Source organism: Hevea brasiliensis, chromosome 8 (genome assembly GCF_030052815.1).
Source record: "Hevea brasiliensis isolate MT/VB/25A 57/8 chromosome 8, ASM3005281v1, whole genome shotgun sequence".
NCBI lineage: Eukaryota > Viridiplantae > Streptophyta > Magnoliopsida > Malpighiales > Euphorbiaceae > Hevea > Hevea brasiliensis.
In genome coordinates, this window is record NC_079500.1 from 67,490,006 (window position 1) to 67,513,525 (window position 23,520).

Below are 23,520 nucleotides of genomic sequence, written 5' to 3' on the forward strand. Positions count from 1 at the left end.
ATATAAGAAAGACAAAGGAAAAATAATAGCAAAGAAATGTAACCAAGTTAAGCGAGCCGAGAACCCTAGCGATGGGTGACCGCACCGGGAAGTCACGGCGTGGACCTTTGACTGGCCCTGGACGACGGGGAACCCTGGAAATTTTTTTTACGACTTAAATAGACCCCTATTGAAGTATAAATATCATTATAAATATCAAAGAAAAATTAAATAATTAGTACGAAGAAAAGTGAGAAATCGAAAAACAGACAAAACCTTGTTACTAAAAATCGAATGCAACCCGAACAGGGGCATTATGGTCATTTGACATCCCGAATTGTCTTTTGACCTAAATGTCCATTAAAAATAAATAATATTACACTTAGAAAATAAAATAAAAAATTAATTTGGTGGTACCTAAAGTAAATAGCCAAAAGTGGAGTGAAAATGGTGTAAATAACACAATTAACATATTATATGATTAATTGAGTGAGTGGGCCACTAAAGGAATAAAATAAAAACATAATGGGGCAGCTGTAATTCCATAATACAAGCTGAAACTTCATCTTCTCCAAATGAATTCATCCATGCCGATTTGAGAAGGAAGAAAATCCTCCATTGCCGTTTTTGCATGAGCTTGATCCACTCCTCCATTTCAACTCCAATCACTTAGATAGCTTCATAAAAAATTGTCTACACATCATAAGGAAGAGCTTGATACCAAAATCAAGAAGTTTAATCAAGGTTTAGCAAGTTCCAACCATAGGTAAGTTTACATTTTTTGAATATTGTTTTGTTAAACTTTGTGTACATGTTATGGGTGTTGGATTTGTGAAGAAAATTGTAACACCCCTAAGTTCGGTAGTGCGTTCTGCTGTTCCGGTGACCAGTGTTGTCCGGACAGTTAGGATGCCTAGAACTACACTTCAATATGAGTGAGGAGACATAAAATAATGAAATACAAGAAAAAAAAAATACAAGAAAAACAAAGGAAAAATAATAGCAAAGAAATGTAACCAAGTTAAGCGAGTCGGGAACCCTAGCGATGGGGGACCGCACCGAGAAGTCACGGCGTGGACCGTTGATTAGCCCTGGACTGCGGAGAACCCTGGAAAACATTTTTAGGACTTAAATAGACCCTTATTGGAGAATAAATATCATTAGAAAGATCAAAGAAAAATTAAATAATTAGTACAAAGAAAAGTGAGAAATCGAAAAAAAGACAAAATCCGGTGTTACCGAAAAATCGGGAATGCAGCCCGAACAGGGGCATTATGGTCATTTGACATCCCGAATTGTCTTTTGACCTAAATGTCCATTAAAAATAAGTAATATTACACTTAGAAAATAAAATAAAAAATTAAATTGAGGGTACCTAATACAAATAGCCAAAATGGAGTGAAAAATGTGTAAATAACACATTTAAGCTTATTATATTGTTAAATGGTGTGAGTGGACCATTAGTGAATAAAATACACACATAGTGGGACATGTGTACACCTAAAATGCAGCTGAATACTTCATCTTCTCCATTTCCATAAACTAGCCGAATTGAAGAAGAAAAGAAACCTCCATTAACGTTTTCATGCAAGCTTCATCCCCTCCCTCATTTCAACTCCAATCACTTAGGTTCCTTCATGAAAGTTTGTCTACACATCATAAGGAAGAGCTTGATACCAAATTTAAGAAGTTTAATCAAGGTTTGGCAAGTTCCAACCATAAGGTAAGTTCACATTTTTGAAGATTGCTTTGTTAGACTTTGTGTACATGTTATGGGTGTTGGTTTTGTGAAGAAAATTTTTAGGTTTGAAGAGTTATTGAGATGTTCATTTTGGACAGCCATGGAGTCATGTAATTGATGAAATAATGGTGTATATATTTGATGAGAAATGATGTTGGTTATGGTGATTTAATAACTTAGTGAATTACTTCATATGTATATGGTGATTTTGCATTTAGAATGGAAATTGATGAATTGTAGGACACTTTGGTGTTGAGGGACATTTTCGGCAGCCTTGGAACTCTTGGATAAGTATATGTGTTCATGAAGATATGGGCAGAATTGTGGCATTAAGGATAGATGGATATGTATATGAAATTGTTGTGTAAAGTGTATGTAAAAACTAGTAATGTTTATGTGTATGTGTAATTGTATTTGGACTTTGGAAATTAGAATTATATTTGGTGTGTTGAGGATAATTGTAATCTGCCCAAAGTGATGTTAATGTAAAGTGGAATATGTTTTCGGTAATGTACCAAAACAGATTTGGTAGGGAAGTAAACATATTGCAAGGTAAGTGTGTGATTGATGTGTGTTTAAGCAAGGTAACTAAGGGCAGTGTACATTTTAGCCAATAAGTTTAAATGTGTAACCTCAATTGGTATGAGACCAATTGGAGGTGGAACTAGGCACAAAATGTGCCAACTTTCATTGAGAAAGCATACCAAAATTCTGCTTGCAAGGTGACCTAAGAAAATGACCAATTCGGATTAGGTGCAATTAGGACCTGAAAAATGACCAATTGGGCAGCAGTGAGTGTTTAGGCCATAACTCACTCAAAACAGGTCCAATTGACCTGAAATTTTAACCATGGATAGTTAAGACCCATACCTACAAGTCTTATGAAGACACCAAAGCCCAGAAATGATCATAAGCAAGTCAAACAACTTGCACAAGTTCGGGTCCAAAAACTGGCCGAACCAAAGTTGACCAAATTGACCTAAAATTGACCTAATTTGATACCATTTGACCAGCAATAGTGTAATGACCATAACTTGGTCTACATAACTTGGATTGACCTGAAATTTTGCCCTGCGTGCAATAAGACATAGATCTACAAGTTTGTAGTTTTCACCGAAACCCGAAAACCGAGGGAACTAGATCGTCCTGCTAGGTCAAACTAGTATCCCGGAACCCAGCAAATTGCAAGAAAATGCACTAAACAAGGAAATGAGTTTGGTAAAACGTACCAACCCTAAAACCCTATCGAATGTGACATATTAATGACACTACAACCTAATTTACCTAAAACGCATCGAGGGTCGATATATTAGGTGATTAAGCAAATAAAGGTATTCAGTGAATAATTGAGTTCAGTGAATTACTTATCGAACATTATCGTTAGAGACAGTTTAATTTAGTACTGAAACACTTCAAATTGTGTTTCTCAGTTACCAAAGACTCAGGAAAAGGGAAGGAAACAATGAGTCCAGACCAGGAGACAATTATCAAAGGTTTGTGCACAACTAGTTTTCAACTGATTTTACTCTGAATAAGATTTCATATGATTAATTGTACGTTATTGATTTAAATTGTGTTTGTGCACAACGGCTATTTCTTTTGAATTTTTCAATTGAAATGAATTATGACTATTATACATTATTATTTTAAATTGTGTTTGTGCACAACAGTTATTTCTTTTGAATTTTTCAATTGAAATAAATTATGACCATTTGTATATTATTGTTTTTAATTATGGAAATGTGTTTGAATGGATACTTATTGCTTGAAAAGCATTGTAAATGGTTTGAAATTGTGGAAAAATTGATTTAGTGTGATTTGTGAAAATTTAAGTTAATTATGAATTGTGTTGCCATTTTGTGAATGAAATTATAACTTTGGAAATTTATTGGATTCTCACGAATCATTTGAATAAAATGTTTGGAATTGATTTTGTGTTCACACTTAGCATGACAGTATCGTATCATTCCTTCTCCATTTATGGGGTTGTGATCGTTTATTTTCCTTCTCCATTTATGGAGTCATGATCGTTTATTTTTCTCCCTCTCTGGTTTACCAGTTGAGGTGATCGGATGAGTACTCATTATATAGCTAGCTCCCTTCCTCATTGATTTCGATTAGTGGGGTTGTGATTGCTTTGTCGTTGTGTACAATGCGGCATTGATCGAAAATTTGTGTCATGGCTTAAGTTGTGAATGAATTGGCAACACTGTATTCTTAAATTATTTGACTAAATTGTGTTGTTATGCGATTTGATAATTTGTGAAATGGAGTTTAAATTCTTATTGACATTCACTGTCTTCTGAATTTAACTATGTTTTGATTATTGAGATTTATTGTGATATTGTGTTAAATTCCTTATAACAGTATTGTCTTGAATTTAACTATGGTTTTTAAGTATCCACTATTTATTTGAATTATGAATTGTGATTTAAATTTGTATTTAGTTAATGTTGTGCACCACTGAGACATTGTCTCAAATGATAGCTTTTATTGTCCGCAGTAGACAGACAGGGCAGCAGATTAGGCTGCTAGTACCTCCAGCGAGAGACTATCGGGTATAATGAGTATACCAATATTTTGTATTTTGTAATGTAATTTATGTTCACTGTATGTACATATTGTTGTTGGTTTTGAGCAGTTGTAAATAAAAATTGTAAATTGAAGCTGTAAAATAATTATGAGTTATTTTAACTTGTAAAAAAATTGTATTATATTTCCTTTATCTCAGTCTTTGAAAAATTACTATGGATTTGAGTTGAGAAAATGTTGGAGTTGAGATTTGGAAATATATTGAAGTGCTTTTTACAGGTTTTCTGAAGAACTGTTTTATCCAAAATATAGATGGCACTCTGCCAAAATTTTTATAGAAATTCCAAATACTCCAAATGAGTTAGCTGGTTCACTTCAGTTCATAAAAGTTTTTAACACCTGTAAATAGTGCTCACCACTGTAAAAGAAGTAAGAAAAGTTTTTAAAATCCCTTGTAGTATATTTAATGGATTATCAGTAGACGGAGTTGGTAATTCATTAGGTATACTACGGGATCATGTTATGCCTTACAGAGGGGTAGGGTGTGACAAAAATTTTCAAGTTTGAAGAGTTCTTGATATATCCAGTTTGGACAGCCATGGAGTTGTGTATTTGATGATTTATTTTACATATATTTGATGAGAAATTATGATGAATAGGGTGATTTAATGTCCTAGTAGTTAAATTCCATGTATATGGTGATTTTGCACTTGGAATGGAAATTGATGAATTGGAGGACACTTTGGTATTAAGGAACATTTTCGGCAGCCTTGGGACTCTTGGATAAATGTATGTGTTCATGAAGGTATTGGCAGAATATTGACATTAAGGATTGATGGATATGTATATAGATTGATTGTGTAAAGTGTATGTAAGAATGAGTAATGTTTAGGTGTATATGTGATTGTACTTAGACTTTGTAAATTTGAGTTTTAATTGGTGTATTAAGGATAATTGTAATCTGCCCAAAGTGATATTAAAGTGAAGTGGAATATGGTTTTGGTAATGTACCAAAACAGAATTGGTAAGGAAAGTGAACATATAGTAAGGTAAGGGTGTAATTGATGTATGTTTAAGCAATGTGATTAAGGCAGTATGCATTTTAGCCTATAACTTTAAATGTGTAACCTCAATTGGTATGAGACTAATTGGAGGTGAAACTAGGCACAAAATGTGCCAACTTTCATTGAGAAAGCATACCAAAATTCTGCTTGCAAGGTGGCATGAAAAATGACCAATTCGGATTAAGTGCAATTGAAACCTAAAAACTGACCAATTGGGCAGCAGTTAGTGTTTAGGACATAACTCACTCAAAACAGGTCCAATTGACTTGAAATTTTAACCATGAATAGATAAGACCCATACCTACAAGTCTTATGAAGACACCAAAGCCCTGAAATGACCAGAAGTAAGTCAAAAAGTTTGTACAAGTTCGGGTCCAAAAACTGGCCGAACCAAAGTTGACCAAATTGACCTAAAATTGACCTAATTTGATGCCATTTGACCAGCAATAGTATAATGACCATAACTTGGTCTACTTAACTCAGAATGACCTAATATTTTGCCCCGCATTCCATAAGATATAGATCTACAAGTTTGTAGTTTTGACCGAAACCCAAAAACCGAGGGAACTAGGTCGTCCGGCTAGGTCAAACTAGTATCCCGGAACCCAGCAAATTGCAAGAAAATGCACTAAACAAGGAAATGAGTTTGGTAAAACGTACCAACCCTAAAACCCTATCGAATGTGACATATTAATGACACTAAAACCTAATTTACCTAAAACGCATTGAGGGTCGGTATATTAGGTGATTGAGCAAATAATAGCCTTCAGTGGATTACTTATCGAACATTATCGTTAGAGACAGTTTAATTTAGTACTGAAACACTTCAAATTGTGTTTCTCAGTTACCAAAGACTCAGGAAAAGAGAAGGAAATACTGAGTCTAGACCCGGAGACAGTTATCAGAGGTTTGTGCAAAACAACTCTTTCTTTTGAATTATTTTCAATTGAAATAAATTATGACTATTTGGATATTATTGTTTTAAGTTGTGAAATTGTGAAAAATGGCTTGAATAATATTTGATGGATACTTATTGATTGAAAAGCACTGTAATTGGTTTGAAACCACAGCTATCATGTACATTGATTGTATTCCTCACTAGCTTGTCTAGTGGGATGAATTGAATTCCCTCTCTGGCTAAAGTGTTGAGGTGTGTGCCTATTCATGATAAATAGAATGAGTACTCATATTTTTGCTAGCTAGCTATGTTATTCCTCATTAGTCATTGACTTTTGGGATGAATTGAACACCTCATTAGCCATCGGCTTTTGGGATGAATTGAACTTGGGAACATGATTAAAGCTGTGTGTGATTTATTGATGCATATTGTAAGATTGTAAAATGAGTTTAAATTCTTATTGACATTCACTGTCTTTTGAATTTAGCTATGTTTTGATTACTGAGATTTATTGTAATATTGTGTTAAATTCCTTATGACATTATTGTCTTGAATTTAACTATAGTTTTAAGTATCCACTATTTACATGACTTATGAATTGTGATTTAAATTGTATTTGGTTAATGTTGTGCACCACTGAGACATTGTCTCAGCGATAGCTTTTTATTGCTGTCGCAGGTAGACAGACAGACAGGGCAGCAGACTAGGCTGCTAGTACCTCCAGCGAGAGATTTTTCGGGTATAACGTGTATACCACATTTTATATTTTGTAATGTAATGTATGTTCACTGTATGTACATATTTTTGTTGGTTTTGAGCAGTTGTAAATTCAAATTGTACCTTGCAGTTGTAAATTAATTATGAGTTATTTTGGCTTGTAAAAATTGTATTATATTTCCTTTATCTCTGTCTTTGAAAAATTACTCTGAATTTAAGTTGAGAAAATGTTGGAGTTGAGATTTGGAAATATATTGAAGTGCTTTTTATATGTTTTCTGAAGAACTGTTTGAGCCAAAATACAGATGGCACTCTACCAAAATTTTTACAGAAATTCCAAATAAGTCAAATGTGTTAGTTCTATCACTTCAGTTAAAAAGGTTTTTAACACCTGTAAATAGTGCTCACCACTGTAAAAGAAGTAAGAAAAGTTTTTTTTAAATCCCTTATAGTGTATTTAATGGATTATCAGTAGACGGAGTTGGTAATTCATTAGGTATACTACGGGATCATGTTATGCCTTACAGAGGGGTAGGGTGTGACAATTATTCTTAAGAAAATCTCTTAAATTAATTGCATCTTATGCAACTATTTAAAATTTCTTAAAATAATTGCCCCAATGGAGGGCCTATGTTATAATTACTTTAATTATAGCATTTCCAACTTAATCATTTGTTTGGAAGATTTTATGGTCATTCTAATTACTATTAAGGTCTCACTTTGCACATTATCCAATTAGCATGCATATATCATATAATTGCATACATTCCCATACATCTCATGCATTCATGGATAAGCAGTAAATATGGTATGATCATGGACTTTCCAAGGGATCCAATTCTGAGCTACCAAGAATTGAATCAGGGCATTCCTAGGTGCATTTCATTCATTCATTTTACAAGAGTTGCTGAAGGAGTACATAATCAACACTTGATCTTGAATTCCTCCCACTGGTCCCACCAATGCTCTTGACCTCCTTGAACTTCTTGCAATCCAATATTACATAGTAATCCTTGGCATACCAAGGCGAATTTACAAGAACATAAATAAATGAAATTACAACCCAAAAATTATTACAAACTTAATAATACATGCCCAAAATAAATTAAAATAAATTAATTAATTTACAATCCCAAAGAAACATAAAAGAAATAAATCCAATCACATTGGTCTTTTATAGTCCATGATCATCCATCATGCATATCACTATTTAACAATTAAATAAAACATACATACTTAAATTAAATTGAATATCTCATATTTAACTTAAAAATCCAGATTCAAATATGATTCAAATAAATTTAAAAATTCAGATTTGAATCTCATTCAAACAAATTTAAAAATTCAGATTTGAATCACATTCAAAGAACTTTAAAAATTCAGATTTGAATCACATTCAAACAATTTTTAAAAAATCAGATTTGAATCACATTCAAATATTTTTAAAAAAATCAGATCTGAATTTTATTCAATTAATTTTAAAAAATCAGATTTAAATATGATTCAAACAACTTTAAAAATTCATATTTGAATCACATTCAAATAACTTTTAAAATTCAGATTTGAATCACATTCAAATAATTTTTAAAATTCTGATTTGAATCATAATTTAATTGTGTGATAAAAATTATAATTAAACAATTTAATTAGACATAAAATGGATCTTAGATCATACAACAATTGCACATTCACCATCCATTTACCTTTGCATACCATTGTGGTGCATCAACCATGCGCACCATGGTGTTCATCATTTGTGCCGCCACCTTGGCTTTGCAACCAACAATGAACTTTTGATCTCATGATCAAACACATAATTAAATCATATAAACATCAATCTAAATGGCAAATATAGTGGCTCTGATACCAATTGGAGGAACGGAAGCGTGGAAAACACAAGTTTATACCATTGAATTCAAAATTTTTCACCTAGGGTCACATGCATCATGCAAGATTTATTTTTATCTATTTGATTTCAATGATAAACAACATATTAAAACTCTTTTAATATGTTTTTTGATCTATATTTGACATTTAAGATTTTAAAATTAATCAGATTAATTTTAGAACCCTAGATTAAATCAAGAACGATTACACTAACCTCTTGATGCACTGCAGCGTGTCTGTGCCTTTGAGATTTATCTTCAGGACACCAAATGTTGTCCCTCTAGCTTGTCCATACCAAGAACACCTATGGCAGCCCTTGAACAGCTTCTAAAGCTTTTTCTATTAATTAGAAATTCAAGTTCTACCTTTTTAAGAGATTAGAGATGTAAACAGGATACTAGAAACAATTTCTAGTGTTCTTAATTCAAGAGATTGATGGCTAATCTCTTTGAATTGATGAGAGATGAAGAAGAATAGATGAAGAACCTCAAAATGGCGTGACAAAGGAGAGCAATGGCTGCTGGTTACTTTTCTTTTTTCATAACAACACTTATATAGCTAGGTTAACACATTAAACCCTTACCACATGTCACCCTTTGATTAGCTCTAGGTTTAAGTGACCCAATCACATTGTGCCAAGTGTCAAACCTATATTTAATCTTGATTTTTATCATCTTACATAATTAAAAAAACATTAGGCAAGCTTATGTCCAATCCCATGTGTCACCATCTCATAGTGCCATGTGTCACACTGTGAAAAGACCAAAATGGTCCTGTGTCTTAATTTTGAGTTCTCAACCCAAAATAAATTTTTTTTTTCTTCTTCTAATTAATTTATATCAAATATAAATCAATTAATTAATCTCTATTAATTAATTTCTCATTAATTAAATTCATATTTAAACACTTTAAATATAAATTTAATTTATACTACACATCCAATAATCTAGATTTGGTTTCAAGTCATGCTACGGACTTTGCAATTTAATTGCAAACCAAACATATTTAATTAATTAATTAAATCATATTTAAACAGGTGATAACTTGTGTATGTGTGCAACTTACTAGGCTCATCACTAATTGGCAATGAGATATGATATCAACTCTTAATATCATCAGAACTCTTTCTTACCATAAATGATTTCTCTAAATCATTTTATGAACCTCATAGATCATGGTTAACACCTAGCATAGCATGCCATGGCCACCTAATTAGTAATAAGGTTTACCTTAAATGAACCTATAATCATATGTTACCATGCACTAGAATCTCTCTATTACAAAATCCCAACTCAAGCTGGAGTTATGGTTTATGTCAAACTCCATTTGCTATGAATATTATATTCTCTTTTAATTCCAGTTCTTGATTAAAAAGATTTTTCTCATCAGAAACTCTTTTCTGAATAAATCTATCTGTCTTGGCTAGGAACTTGAAACATCAAGAACAATTAAATGAACATAGGATTTTATCTCTATTTACTTAGAGGAACAGATTCCATCTTGATCAACACCTACCTCCATATATAACTAGTAGGAGCCAACACATGCCCATATACCCATACATAGTACAAGTATGAAAGTAGTATCAAACTCAAACCACTTATATACAAGACAACTGTGCTATCTCAGGTCTAAAGATTATATGCACTGATATGATTTATGACAATACATTGACAAGAGTAAACTCCATGTGCTTGTCATAAGTGTCACTGGTTCGGCCTACTTATCATTTATTAGTGCCTATCATGTTTGTCATATGGCATGAGACTCACCATTCCATCTTATTTATATCTCATACAAATAACTTGGTAACAAACATGAATACAATCTTTCTGGATAAGTCATGTCCTTATTATGAAGTATCCTTGATTGTGAACCTATTTATGATACTTAGTGCTAGAAATATTGTCACTCATATTCTTAACAACTTAAGAATAATATTTCTAACAAAATATCAATGGACCTTTTCTATTACACATAAATATATTATGTAAACGGAAAAGTAGAAATGCATTTTATTAATAAAAATATGTACAAGACACATACTAAATGATATGCTCTAGGGCATACTACTAACATGATACTGCTTTCATACTTGTACTGTGTATGGGTGTATAGGCATGTGTTGGCTCCTACTAGTTATATATGGAGGTAGGTATTGATCAAGATGGAATCTGTTCCTCTAATTAAATAGAGATAAAATCCAATGTTCATTTAATTGTTCTTGATGTTTCAAGTTCCTGGCCAGGATAGATAGATTTATTCAGAAAGATTTTCTGATGAGAAAAATCTTTTTAATCAAGAACTGAAATTAAAATAGCAAAAAATATTCATAGCAAATGGGGTTTGACATAAACCATGACTCCAGCTTGAGTTGGGATTTTGTAACAGAGAGATTCTAGTGCATGGTAATATATGATTATAGGTTCATTTAAGGTAAACCTTGTCACACCCTACCCCTCTGTAAGGCATAACATGATCCCGTAGTATACCTAATGAATTACCAACTCCGTCTACTGATAACCCATTAAATACACTACAAGGGATTTTAAAAACTTTTCTTACTTCTTTTACAGTGGTGAGCACTATTTACAGGTATTAAAAACTTTTGTGAACTGAAGTGAAATAGCTAACTCCTTTGGACTATTTCGAATTTCTATAAAAATTTTGGCAGAGTGCCATCTGTATTTTGGACAAAACAGTTCTTCAAAAAACCTGTAAAAAGCACTTCAAAAATTTTCCAAATCTCAACTCCAATACATTTCTCAACACAACAATTTATCAACTCAATTCCATAGAAAATTTTCAAAGTCTGAGATAAGGAAATATAATACAAATTTTTACAAGTCAAATAACTCATAATTAATTTACAACTTCAAGGTACAATTTGAATTTACAACTGCTCAAACCAACAACAAAATATACATACAGTGAATATACATTACAGTACAAAATGCTAACTGTGATATACTCACTATACCCAAAAATCTCATTTTGGCGGTACTAGCGACCTAGTGCAAATCTGCTAACCAAATACAACTTTATCAAAATAATATATAATAAATCAAATCAACAATCAATAAAACAAATAATAAAAATAATAAATAATATCATTTTGCAAATCAATAACACAAATAATAAAAAAATATTTAATAATTCAATAAAATCAAAATAACACAATAAAAAAAAAATATATAATATAAATCAATAACACAATTTCAAAAAAAAAAAAATAATATAATAATGAAAATCAAATCAAATCAAATCAAATAATCAAATAAAAATATATTTTAAAATAATAACAAAAACAAACAACAAAATAATAATAATAATGTGAATAATCAAATCAAATAAATCAATATCATAATTTATTTTTTCACATTCCATTACATTACATACACCACGACACACATATAGACCCCCAACCCCGTAAAAAAAAAAAAGGAGGAGAGCTATATATAATGAGAACTCATCACTCCCACCTCTCACGGCAAGTCAAAAGAGGAGGAACATAATCATATACTCCCCCAGACCCGATAAGTCAAAGAGGAGGAATAATCACATAACCCATTAATGGAGGAGGAACATAATCGAGGAATCATGTCATAGTTGTGAGTCAAAATAATTCCAAACATTTTATTCAAATGATACGTAAGAATCCAATAAATTTTCCAAAGTTATAATTTCATTCACAAAATGGCAAACAATTCAATTCACTTCAATTTCCAAAAACCATTTTTTTACTTTTCAATCAATAAGTATCCATCAATATCATTCAAACAATTTTTCACAGTTTCAAACCATTCACAATGTTTTTCAATCAATAAGTGTCCATCAAACACATTTCCACAATTTAAAACAATAATATACAAATAGTCAATATTTATTTCAATTGAAAATTCAAGAGAAATAGTTGTTGTGTACAAACCTCCGATATTTGTCTTGTCTCTCGGTCTTCTTTCCTTTTCTTTCCTTTGTTGAGTCCTTGTTAATCGAGAAACACAATTTGAAGTGTTTGATAAATTAATTTGCCTCTAACGATAATGTTCTAAACAATTCATGAATACCTTTATTTGCTAAATCACCTAATATACCTAATTTCTATATTTTCTAGGTAAATTAGGTTTTAGTGTTATTAATATGTCACACTCGATAGGTTTTAGGTTTGGTACTTTTGCCAAACTCCTTGTTTAGTGCATTTTAATGCAACTTGCTGGATTCCGGGATACTAGTTTGACCTAGCCGGACAGCCTAGTTCCCTCGGTTTTCGGGTTTCGGTCAAAACTACAAACTTGTAGATCTATGTCTTATGGACGGCGGTGCAAAATTTTAGGTCAATCCAAGTTAAGTAGACCAAGTTATGGTCATTACACTATTGCTGGTCAAATGGCATCAAATTAGGTCATTTTTTTGGTCAATTTGGTCAACTTTGGTTCGGCCAGTTTTTGGACCCGAACTTGTGCAAGCTTTGTGACTTGCTTATGGTCATTTCTGGGCTTTGGTGTCTTCATAAGACTTGTAGGTATGGGTCTTAACTATTCATGGTTAAAATTTCAGGTCAATTAGACCTGTTTTGAGTGAGTTATGGCCTAAACACTCACTGCTGCCCAATTGGTCATTTTTCAGGTCCTAATTGCACCTAATCCGAATTGGTCATTTTCTTAGGTCACCTTGCAAGCAGAATTTTGGTATGTTTTCTAAATGAAAGTTGGCACATTTTGTGCCTAGTTTCACCTCCAATTGGTCTCATACCAATTGAGGTTACACATTTAAAGTTATAGGTCTATTTTCACATTGTCCTCTATATGCCTTTCAAACCCCAATTCAAACACACATTTAACTTGCTCTACTTTAAATCCCCATACCTAATTCTGATTTTATACCATTCCATATTCATTTATCACTTCTTACTATGGTCAATTTGGAAAGAATACAAATATTCTCAATACATCAAATACAACCCTAAACCACAAAGTCCAAATTTAGCAATATATGTACATAAATACACCTAATCATTACATATAATTTCCACTACTAATTTACATACACATTAATCAATTCTTCTATGTTACATACATTTATTCAAGTGTCCCCAAGTTGCCGAAAATCTTCTTCAACACCAAATTTCCCTACAATTCATCAATTCTCATCCAAGTGCCAAAAATCACCATATATATGTGAAATAATTTACTAGGATATTAAATCACCATAATCAACATCATTCCTCATCAAATATATGTACAATAAATCATTAAATACATGACTCCATGGCTGTCCAAAATGAACACAACAATAACTCTTCAAACTCGAAAATTTTCTTCACAAATCCAACACCCATAACATGCACACAAAATTTAACAAAGCTATCTTCAAAAACACTAACTTACCTTATGGTTGGAACTTGCCAAACCTTGATTAAACTTCTCAAATTTGTTATCAAACTCTTCCTTATGATGTGTAGACAATTTTTGATGAAGAAATCTAAGTGATTGGAGGTGGAATGGAGGGGTGGATCAAGCTTGAATGAAAATGGCCATGGTGGTTTCTTCACTTCTTCAATTCGGCAATGTTGAGGAACCTTGGAGAAGATGAAGTTTGATGGAAGCAATCTGCCCACTTAGCATATATTTTAATCCCATAGTGCCCCACTTACTTAAGAAAAATGATTTAATAAGATTTAAGTGCTAATTACACAATTTTCACTCCACTTTTGGCTATTTACATTAGGTACCACTAAACTAATTTTTCATTTTATTTTCTAAGTGTAATGTTATTTATTTTTAATGGACATTTAGGTCAAAAGACAATTCGGGATGTCAAATGACCATAATGCCCCTGTTCGGGTTGCATTCCCGATTTTTCGGTAACACCGGGTTTTGTCTGTTTTTCGATTTCTCACTTTTCTTTGTACTAATTATTTAATTTTTCTTTGATATTTCTTATGATATTTATACTTCAATAAGGGTCTATTTAAGTCCTAAAAATATTTTCCAGCGTTCCCTGCAGTCCAGGGCTAGTCAACGGTCCACGCCGTGACTTCCCGGTGCGGTCACCCATCGCTAGGGTTTTCGGCTCGCTTAACTTGGTTACATTTCCTTGCTATGATTTTTCCTTTGTTTTTCTTGTATTTTCTTTTCTTTTATTTCATTATTTTATGTCTCCTCACTCATATTGAAGTGTGGTTCTAGGCATTCTAGCTGTCCGGACAACACTGGTCATCGGAGCAGTAGAACGCACTACCGAACTTAGGGGTGTTACAAACCTTATTACTAATTGGGTGGCCATGGCATGCTATGCTAGGTGTTAACCATGGTCTATGAGGTGCATAAAATGATTTATAGAAATCATTAATGATAAGAAAGAGTTCTGATGATATTAAGAGTTGATATCATATCTCATTGCCAATTAGTGATGAGCCTAGTAAGTCACACACATACAAGAGTTATCACTTAATTAAATATGATTTAATTAATTAATTAAAGTGTTTAATTGAATAATTAAATAGGTTTGATTTGCAATTAGATTGCAAAATCCCTAGCATGACTTGAAACCAAATCTAGGTTATTGGATGTACAGTATAAGTTAAATTTATATTTAAAGTGTTTAAATATGAATTTAATTAATGAGAAATTAATTAATAAAGATTAATTAATTGATTTATATTTGATATAAATTTATTAGAAGAGGAGAAATAATTATTTTGGGTCGAGAACTCAAAATTAAGACACAGGAGCATTTTGGTCATTTCACAGGGCGACATGTAGCACCATGAGATGGTGACACATGGCACTACACATAAGCTTGCCAAATATTTTTTAATCATGCAAGATGATTAAAATTAATATTAAATATAGGTTTGACACTTGGCATAATGTGATTAGGTCAATTAAACCTAGAAACAATCAGAGGGTGAAATGTGACAAGGGTTTAATGTGTTGACCTAGCTATATAAGTATTGTTATGAAAAAAAAAAACAACACAACCAGCAGCTATCCTCTTTGTGCCACCACCCAAAGGCTCCTCTCCCTCTCTTCTTCTTCATCTCTCATCAATTCCAAGAGATTAGCAAACAATCTCTTGAATTAAAAATACTAGAAATTGTTGCTAGTGTTCTGTTTACATCTTTAATCTCTTAAAAGGCAAAACTTGATTTTCTAATTAATAGAAAAAGCTTTAGAAGCTGTTCAAGAGCTGCCATAGGTGAACTTAGTGTGGACAAGCTAAAGGGACAACATCTGGTGTCCTAAAGACGCATCCGAAAGGCACAAATATACTGCAGTGCATCAAGAGGTTAGTGTATTTGTTCTTGATCTAATCTAGGGTTCTAAAATTAATCTGATTAATTTTAAAATCTTAAATGGCAAATACAGATCCAAAAAACATATTAAAAGTGTTTTAATATGTTGTTTATTATTGAAATCAAATAGATAAAAAATAAATCTTGCATGGTGCATGTGACCCTAGGTAAAAATTTTTGAATTCAATAGTATAAACTTGTATTTTTCATGTTTCGCTCCTTCAAGGTGACCTCCTGGGAAGTTCTCTATTCCACCTATGGGACAAAACCATGAGGCTTATGGCTAAAGTGAATAATTCCTTTAGTGGTAGGAGCCCGATCGTTACAAGATGAGTACTCATATATTTTGCCAGCTAGCTATGGTATTCATCATTAGCCTTTGGCTATTAGGACGAATTGAACAGTAGCTTGTGATTTCTTTCAAAACCCTAGTTTAGGTTCCATATATGTTTTCTTTCATTTTCTTATGAAATTTCATCATAAATTAACTTCATTCAAAGCTTATATAACTAATCTAAAATGAAAAGAAAATTACCTCTTGTTGATTTCTTTCCAACTTCACTTTTCTTCCAATTCTTGTTCTCCTTGCTTTTAATCTCTCAATCAAAGATCTCTTTGATGTTTACTTTTAGTGGGCTATGGAATTTATGAAGGGAATTTAAGGGAATTAAAACTTGGGAGGGGAAATCAATGAGGGGAAGAAGTGGAAGAAGAAGAGAAAAAGAGAGAGAGAGAAAGAGTGAGGAGAGGGTGGTGGCCTCTTATGAAAAAAAAGAAATGAAGAAGACATTTGTCTTCTTATTTATATATATATATATATATATTTATCCCCAAAATTAGCTTATTAAAATTATAAATTTTAATTGTGCCATAAGGATAATTAAACTTAAATTTTTATTCCCTTTTTTTTTACTTAATTTTTCCTTTTAATTAAATAATTAAATTTAACTATCAAAAGCCCATAAGTCTTTCATTTTAATTTTGTCATAATGGAAATGAAAGTTTAAGTTTTCATTTCTTAAATTTTCCCTTACATATTTTTACTTGAATTTTTCTTCAATTTTTTACTCCATAATTCAATTCATTAATTTTATTTAATTTAATTGACATTTTGGTCAAAAGTCAACTCTTGAGGTGAATTGACCAAAATGCCCCTCATCGGGTCATAATCCTTCTTTTTATAATACCCAATGAGTCCTTAGCTTTTTTTTTTTCACTAGAATTTTTATTATGTCTATCTCAATTAATTTCTATTTATTTTTGGTCCTCAAGGTGTCTTTAAATAGTATTAGTCACGGACCAAAAATGGTACTATTCATAACTCGGAGGTTCGGGGTGTTACAATTCTCCCCTCCTTAAAAATAAATTTCGTCCTCGAAATTTACCTAGTCTCAGTCTCTGAATAGCTGTGGGTGTTGTCTCCTCATGTCCTCCTCACGCTCCCATGTAGCCTCTTGGCCTGAATGATGGTTCCACAGCACTTTGACTAGAGGTATATGTTTGTTCCTCAGCTGCTTCACCTCATGTGCCAAGATCTTTATGGGCTCTTCATCATATGTCAGGTCTGGATTCACCTCAATCTCCTCTATTGGCAAAATGTGAGAGGGGTCTGATCTGTACCTCCTTAATATGGAGACATGGAAGACATTGTGAATCTTTTCTAACTCCGGAGGCAATGCAAGTCTATATGCCAATGGACCCACTCTTTCCAGAACCTCATACGGCCCAATGAAGTGAGGACTTAGTTTCCCCTTTCTACCAAACCTCATGATCCTCTTCCATGGGGAAACTTTCAGGAACACCTTGTCACCCACACTATACCGAATATCTCTTCTCTTTAGGTCAATGTAGTACTTCTGTCTATCCGTTGCAACTTTGAGTCTATCTCTAATGAGCTTAACCTTTTATTCTGTCTATTGCACTAATTCTGGACCAATCAACTTCCTCTCGCCCACTTCATCCCAAAACAAAGGAGTTCTACACTTCCTACCATAAAGGGCTTCGTATGGAGGCATTCCGATGCTTGACTGATAACTGTTGTTGTAGGCAAATTCAATTAAAGGCAAGTGTGTGTCACAACTCCCTTCAAACTCAATCACACAAGCCCGAAGTATATCCTCCAAAATCTGAATGATCCTTTCAGACTGGCCGTCTGTCTGTGGATGGAATGCTGTACTAAAGTTTAATCTAGTCCCTAGAGCTTTTTAAAGACTACCCCAGAATCTAGAAGTGAACCTAGGATCTCTATCAGACACAATAGACATTGGCACTCCATGCAACCTCACCACTTCGTCAATGTATAGTTTGGCCAATCTTTCCAGGTTGTAATCCATTCTCACTGGCAAAAAGTGTGCAGACTTGGTCAATCTATCAACAATAACCTAAACTGCATCATGATTCTTTTGTGTACGTAAAAGTCCTATCATGAAATCCATAGTGATTCTTTCCCATTTCCATTCGGGAATTGGCAATGGCTGTAGCAACCTTGCAGGCACTTGGTGTTCTGCCTTTACTTGCTGACAAGTTAGGCATTTGGCAACATATTCTGCAATGTCTTTCTTCATTCCTCTCCACCAATAGTGCTCTTTCACACTTCTATACATTTTGGTTCCACCAGGGTGCATTGCAAAAGGTGAATCATGTGCTTCCTTTAAAATGGTCTGCCTCAGTTCAACATTCTCAGGAATGCACATTCTGCCCTTATATAACAACAAGCCCTCATCATTTACTGATAATTCTGTTTTCTTGCCATCCCGAGCCTCTTCCATCAACTTCACATACTTATCATCCTTCTGTGCAACTGCTTTAATTTGTTCTGCCAGCATTGGCTTCACTTGCCAAGTAGCTACCATCTGCCCATCTTCATTAATCTCCAAATTAGCATGCAATGCCCTTAATTCATGCACCATGGACAAAGGAGAAACCCTCAAACCAGCCATAGTCTTGCGACTTAAAGCATCAGCTACAACATTTGCCTTTCCAGGCTGATAGTCTATCAAACAATCATAATCTTTTATCAGCTCTAACCATCTCCTCTGCCTCAAATTCAACTCCTTTTGTGTGCCCAAGTACTTCAAACTTTTATGATCTGTGTATATATAACATCTCTCCCCATACAGGTAATGTCTCCAGATCTTCAAGGCAAAGACAATGGCTGCCAGCTCCAAGTCATGCGTGGGATAATTCCTCTCATGCGGTTTAAGCTGGCGTGAAGCATAGGCAATGACATTTCTATCTTGCATCAACACACAGCCTAATCCGTTATGAGAAGCATCACTATATATGGTGTACTCTTTACCCAAAGTGGGCAAGGTTAAGACTGGAGCTTCAGTTAAACACCTTTTCAACTCATCATAACTTTCCTGGCATCGATCAGTCCACTGAAATTTTACATCCTTCCTAAGTAGCTTGGTCAGTGGAGATGCAAGTATGGAGAATCCCTTCACAAACTTTCGGTAATGCCCAGCTAAACCAAGGAAACTCCGAACTTCCGTGACATTTTTGGGTGGCTTCCAATTAAGAATGGCTTCAACTTTTCTTAGATCCACCTGGATACCTTCTGCAGATACAATATGCCCCAAAAATGAAATCTCCTTTAGCCAAAACTCAAAGTCTGCAATACTATCCTCGAGTGCTTGTCGTGTTCCTCTGCATTCTTTGAGTACACCAAAATATCATCAATGAACACCACAACAAACTGGTCGAAATATGGCCTGAAGATAGTGTTCATTAGGCCCATAAAAGTAGCTGGCGCATTAGTCAACCCGAATGGCATTACCAAGAACTCATAGTGGCCATACCGTGTCCTAAAGGCAGTTTTAGGAATACTTTGCTCCTGCACCCTCAACTAGTAGTAGCCCGATCTTAAGTCAATTTTGGAGAATACAGTTGCATCCTTCAACTGATCAAATAAATCATCGATCCGTGGCAGAGGATATCTATTCTTTATGGTCACCTTATTTAACTGTCTATAGTCTATGCATAGGCGGAGAGTACCATCCTTCTTCTTCACAAATAATACTGGTGCTCGCCTTTGGTGACACGCTAGGGTGGATGAAACCCTTATCTAAGAATTCCTGCAATTGTACCTTCAACTCTTTCAAATCAGCAGGTGCCATCCTATAAGGAGTGATGGAGATTGGCTCCAGACCAGGCATAGTCTCAATTTCAAACAGCACCTCTCTTTCTGGAGGCAATCCCGGTAATTCTTTCAGAAAGACATCCGGAAAATCCCATACTGTAGGAATATCTTTAAGATCTGGACTCCCCACCTGGGTGTCTATCACATGAGCTAGATAAGCTTCACATCCCTTTCTAATCATCTTTCTAGCAAGTGTAGCTGAAATGATGTTGGATGGCAATAACTGCCTCTCCCTGTGTATCACTACGTCTGCATACTCGGGAAGACCAAAAGTGACTGTCTTCAATCTACAGTCAATCATGGCGTGATGCCTGGCTAACCAATCCATGCTCAAGATGATATCATAATCTCGGAAGGGCATGTCAATTAAGTCTGACAGGAATGTATGTCCTTGGATCACCAAAGGACAATCCATATACAATTTGTTCACCCTAACCTCTTGTCCTAAAGGACTAGTCACTAGCACATCATAATCCAATTTCACACAAGGAATAACAATAGAGAATGCAATACTGGCACTAGCATAAGAATGTGTAGAACCAGGGTCAAACAGCACATATACATCTCTATCAAAAATGGAGAAAGTACCAGCCACAACATCTGATGTCTCAGCTTCATCCCTCTAGCGCATGGTGTACACCCTGACTGGTGCACCACTCAGCTCTGGTTGGCTCACTATGCCCTGGCTGCCAGAAGTGTTACCTCTACCCCTGCCTCTGCCTCTACTAGTTGTCTGTTGTCCTCTGGAAGCAGAACCTTGAACAGATCTCTTAGTGGTAATAGCAGGCCCAGATCTGCGGGCACTAGTGCAATCTCTAGCAAAATGCCCACTTCCACCACAGTTGTAACAGGCTCCTATGGCCTTATAACATACTCCTCCATGAGTCCTGCCACAAGTTTCACAAGCACGGGTAGGAAAGGAACCCCTAGATGTCTGCTGTCCGGATCTAGGTGGCCTCTGCCCTGAGAATCTTCCCTTACTAGATCCTTTGTTACTTGGTCCCCCAAAGCTCTTCCTCTTACCTGAATTGTTACTTGGACTCTGACCTGTAGGCATACTGCTCTTCTCTTTTTCAGTGGTTACCTTCTCAGATGCCCTTTCCAGTTCTTTCCTTTCCAATTCAAGGGCCTGTGATATTGTAACACCCTCCCTGTACCAACTCCGTGCATTCTACTGTTCCGGTGACCGGTGTCGGTCCGGACAGCTAGAACGTCCGGAAAAATATTTAAACTAAAGTCAGGGACCATAATTAACTCAAATATTAATAAGAAAAATTTAGTAAAAATTTTAGAAATAAAATACAACCAAGTCAAACGAGCCGGTGCCCAAGCGATGGGTAACCGGAGGGAAGTTGCGGTTCTCGCAACTAGGAGCCCTAGACCCTGGGGAAAAATTATAAAATAATTTTTGGGACTCCAGAGAAGGGTCATTGAGGTTCCTATGGCATTAGAATGCCAAGAAAATATTTAGAGAAATTTTTCAATCGGTACAGACAATTTTGACCCGTTAAGCCAAACGGAGGGCATTTTGGTCATTTCGCCTTCAGAGGTGATTTTTGGCCGACTTGTCCAGTTGAGTAAATAATTAATATGACATAAAATATGAATAAACATTACTAGAAATTAAATTGAAGATGAGTAGTGGAGGAAAGAAAAGAAAATGAGGAAAAAGCTTATTAATGACATCATTGTGATGTCATTTAAAATTTCCAACCAATCACAATTAAGCCATTATTTGATTAACCAATAAAAGAGACTAAATGAACACCAAAATAACCAAAAATTCCAGCAGCCACCACTCCCACAAAAACACACCCGTTGCTCTCCATTTTCCATAACCATTCCACCATGAAAGCTCCACCAAAGCTCCCTTTCTCTCTTTGTTTCACTACTAAACCTTAAACACTCTTCACTAAAACTTGTCCCCACACCTTAAACAACCTTTTGGCAGCCTAGAAAGTGAAGGAAAGTGAAGTTTAGAGGTGGGGAAAATCTGCCCTAATCAAGGTTAGTGCATTAGACACTTAAAACTTCTTATTTTCTTGAATTGTAACTTGTATTGAGTGAGAATTGCAACTAAAATGAACAAGAATTATGTGTATACATACTATGAATTTTTGGCAGCCCTTGTGAAGGAATTATTTTGATTGTTTTGATGGACTTAAAGTGGGCTATAGATCAAGTTTAAACCATGTGTGTATGTGATTATTGAAAGAGCTAGTAATTAAGGTGTTGTGAAAACCTATAATGGAACTAGGGTTTTGAATAGTGAAAAATTGGCTTGGCTTGGGAAATTGTTAGAGCACATTTTAATGGTCAATTAGTGACCATTTTAGGTAAGTTGACCATAATTAGAACTGAAAAATAGTATGGTAAAGTGAAGGTGAAATCTGCCCTAGGACAGCAGCAATGGACTGAGATTTCAGTCCAATTACAAAGCCATAACTTTGGCTGTGTTGGTCCAATTGGTGTTTGGCCAATTGGACATGAAACTAGGCTTATAATGGAACATTTTTGCTGAAGAAACCATGCCCAAAAGACCAAAGCAAGAGGACCAAAACTTGGCCCCAATCCGGACACCCTGCAACTGATTCTGCAGAATTGACCAAATGAACAGTAACTGTTCATTTGGCCATAACTCACTGTAGATTTGGTCAATTGACCTGACATTTTTACAGCAACAATTTAAGACATAGACAAACAACTTTCATGAAGGAACCTACCCCAAATTATGGCCAGAACCTAACCCAAATGGCAGTGGAAATCACTGTTCATGTTATTGTAGATATGGTAATTTCTGCAGAATGGTAATCCGGCCAGCCGTGGTTTTTGGACCATATCTGGAGTTACAAAACTCCAAATGCAGTGATTCTAAAAAGGAAATTCAACTAGACAAAATAAGGAACAACTTTCATGTTTTACATTTCTTCAAATTCCCACAGTAACAGTGTCCAATGGAACAGTGAAGTTGACTCACAAAAACTGAAAATTCTGCTTGTGTTGGTTTAAACTTTGAAATGGCATAAATGCTTAATGCCAACAAGTTTGGAATGCCAAATGTGGTATGTTGGGAGTGCCAAAGTCAATGTACATATTTTTATTCTAAAAGTCAACATTTTTGTTGACCAATAAGATGAATAGTGACACTAAAAATTTGAAATTCACAAATTGAAGAATTTAAAAGTTTCAAATGCTCTAGTATACTTAACAAGATTGGTTTGGATAGTTTGGCATGCCAATAGGGTTCGGTTAGCAGTACTGCAC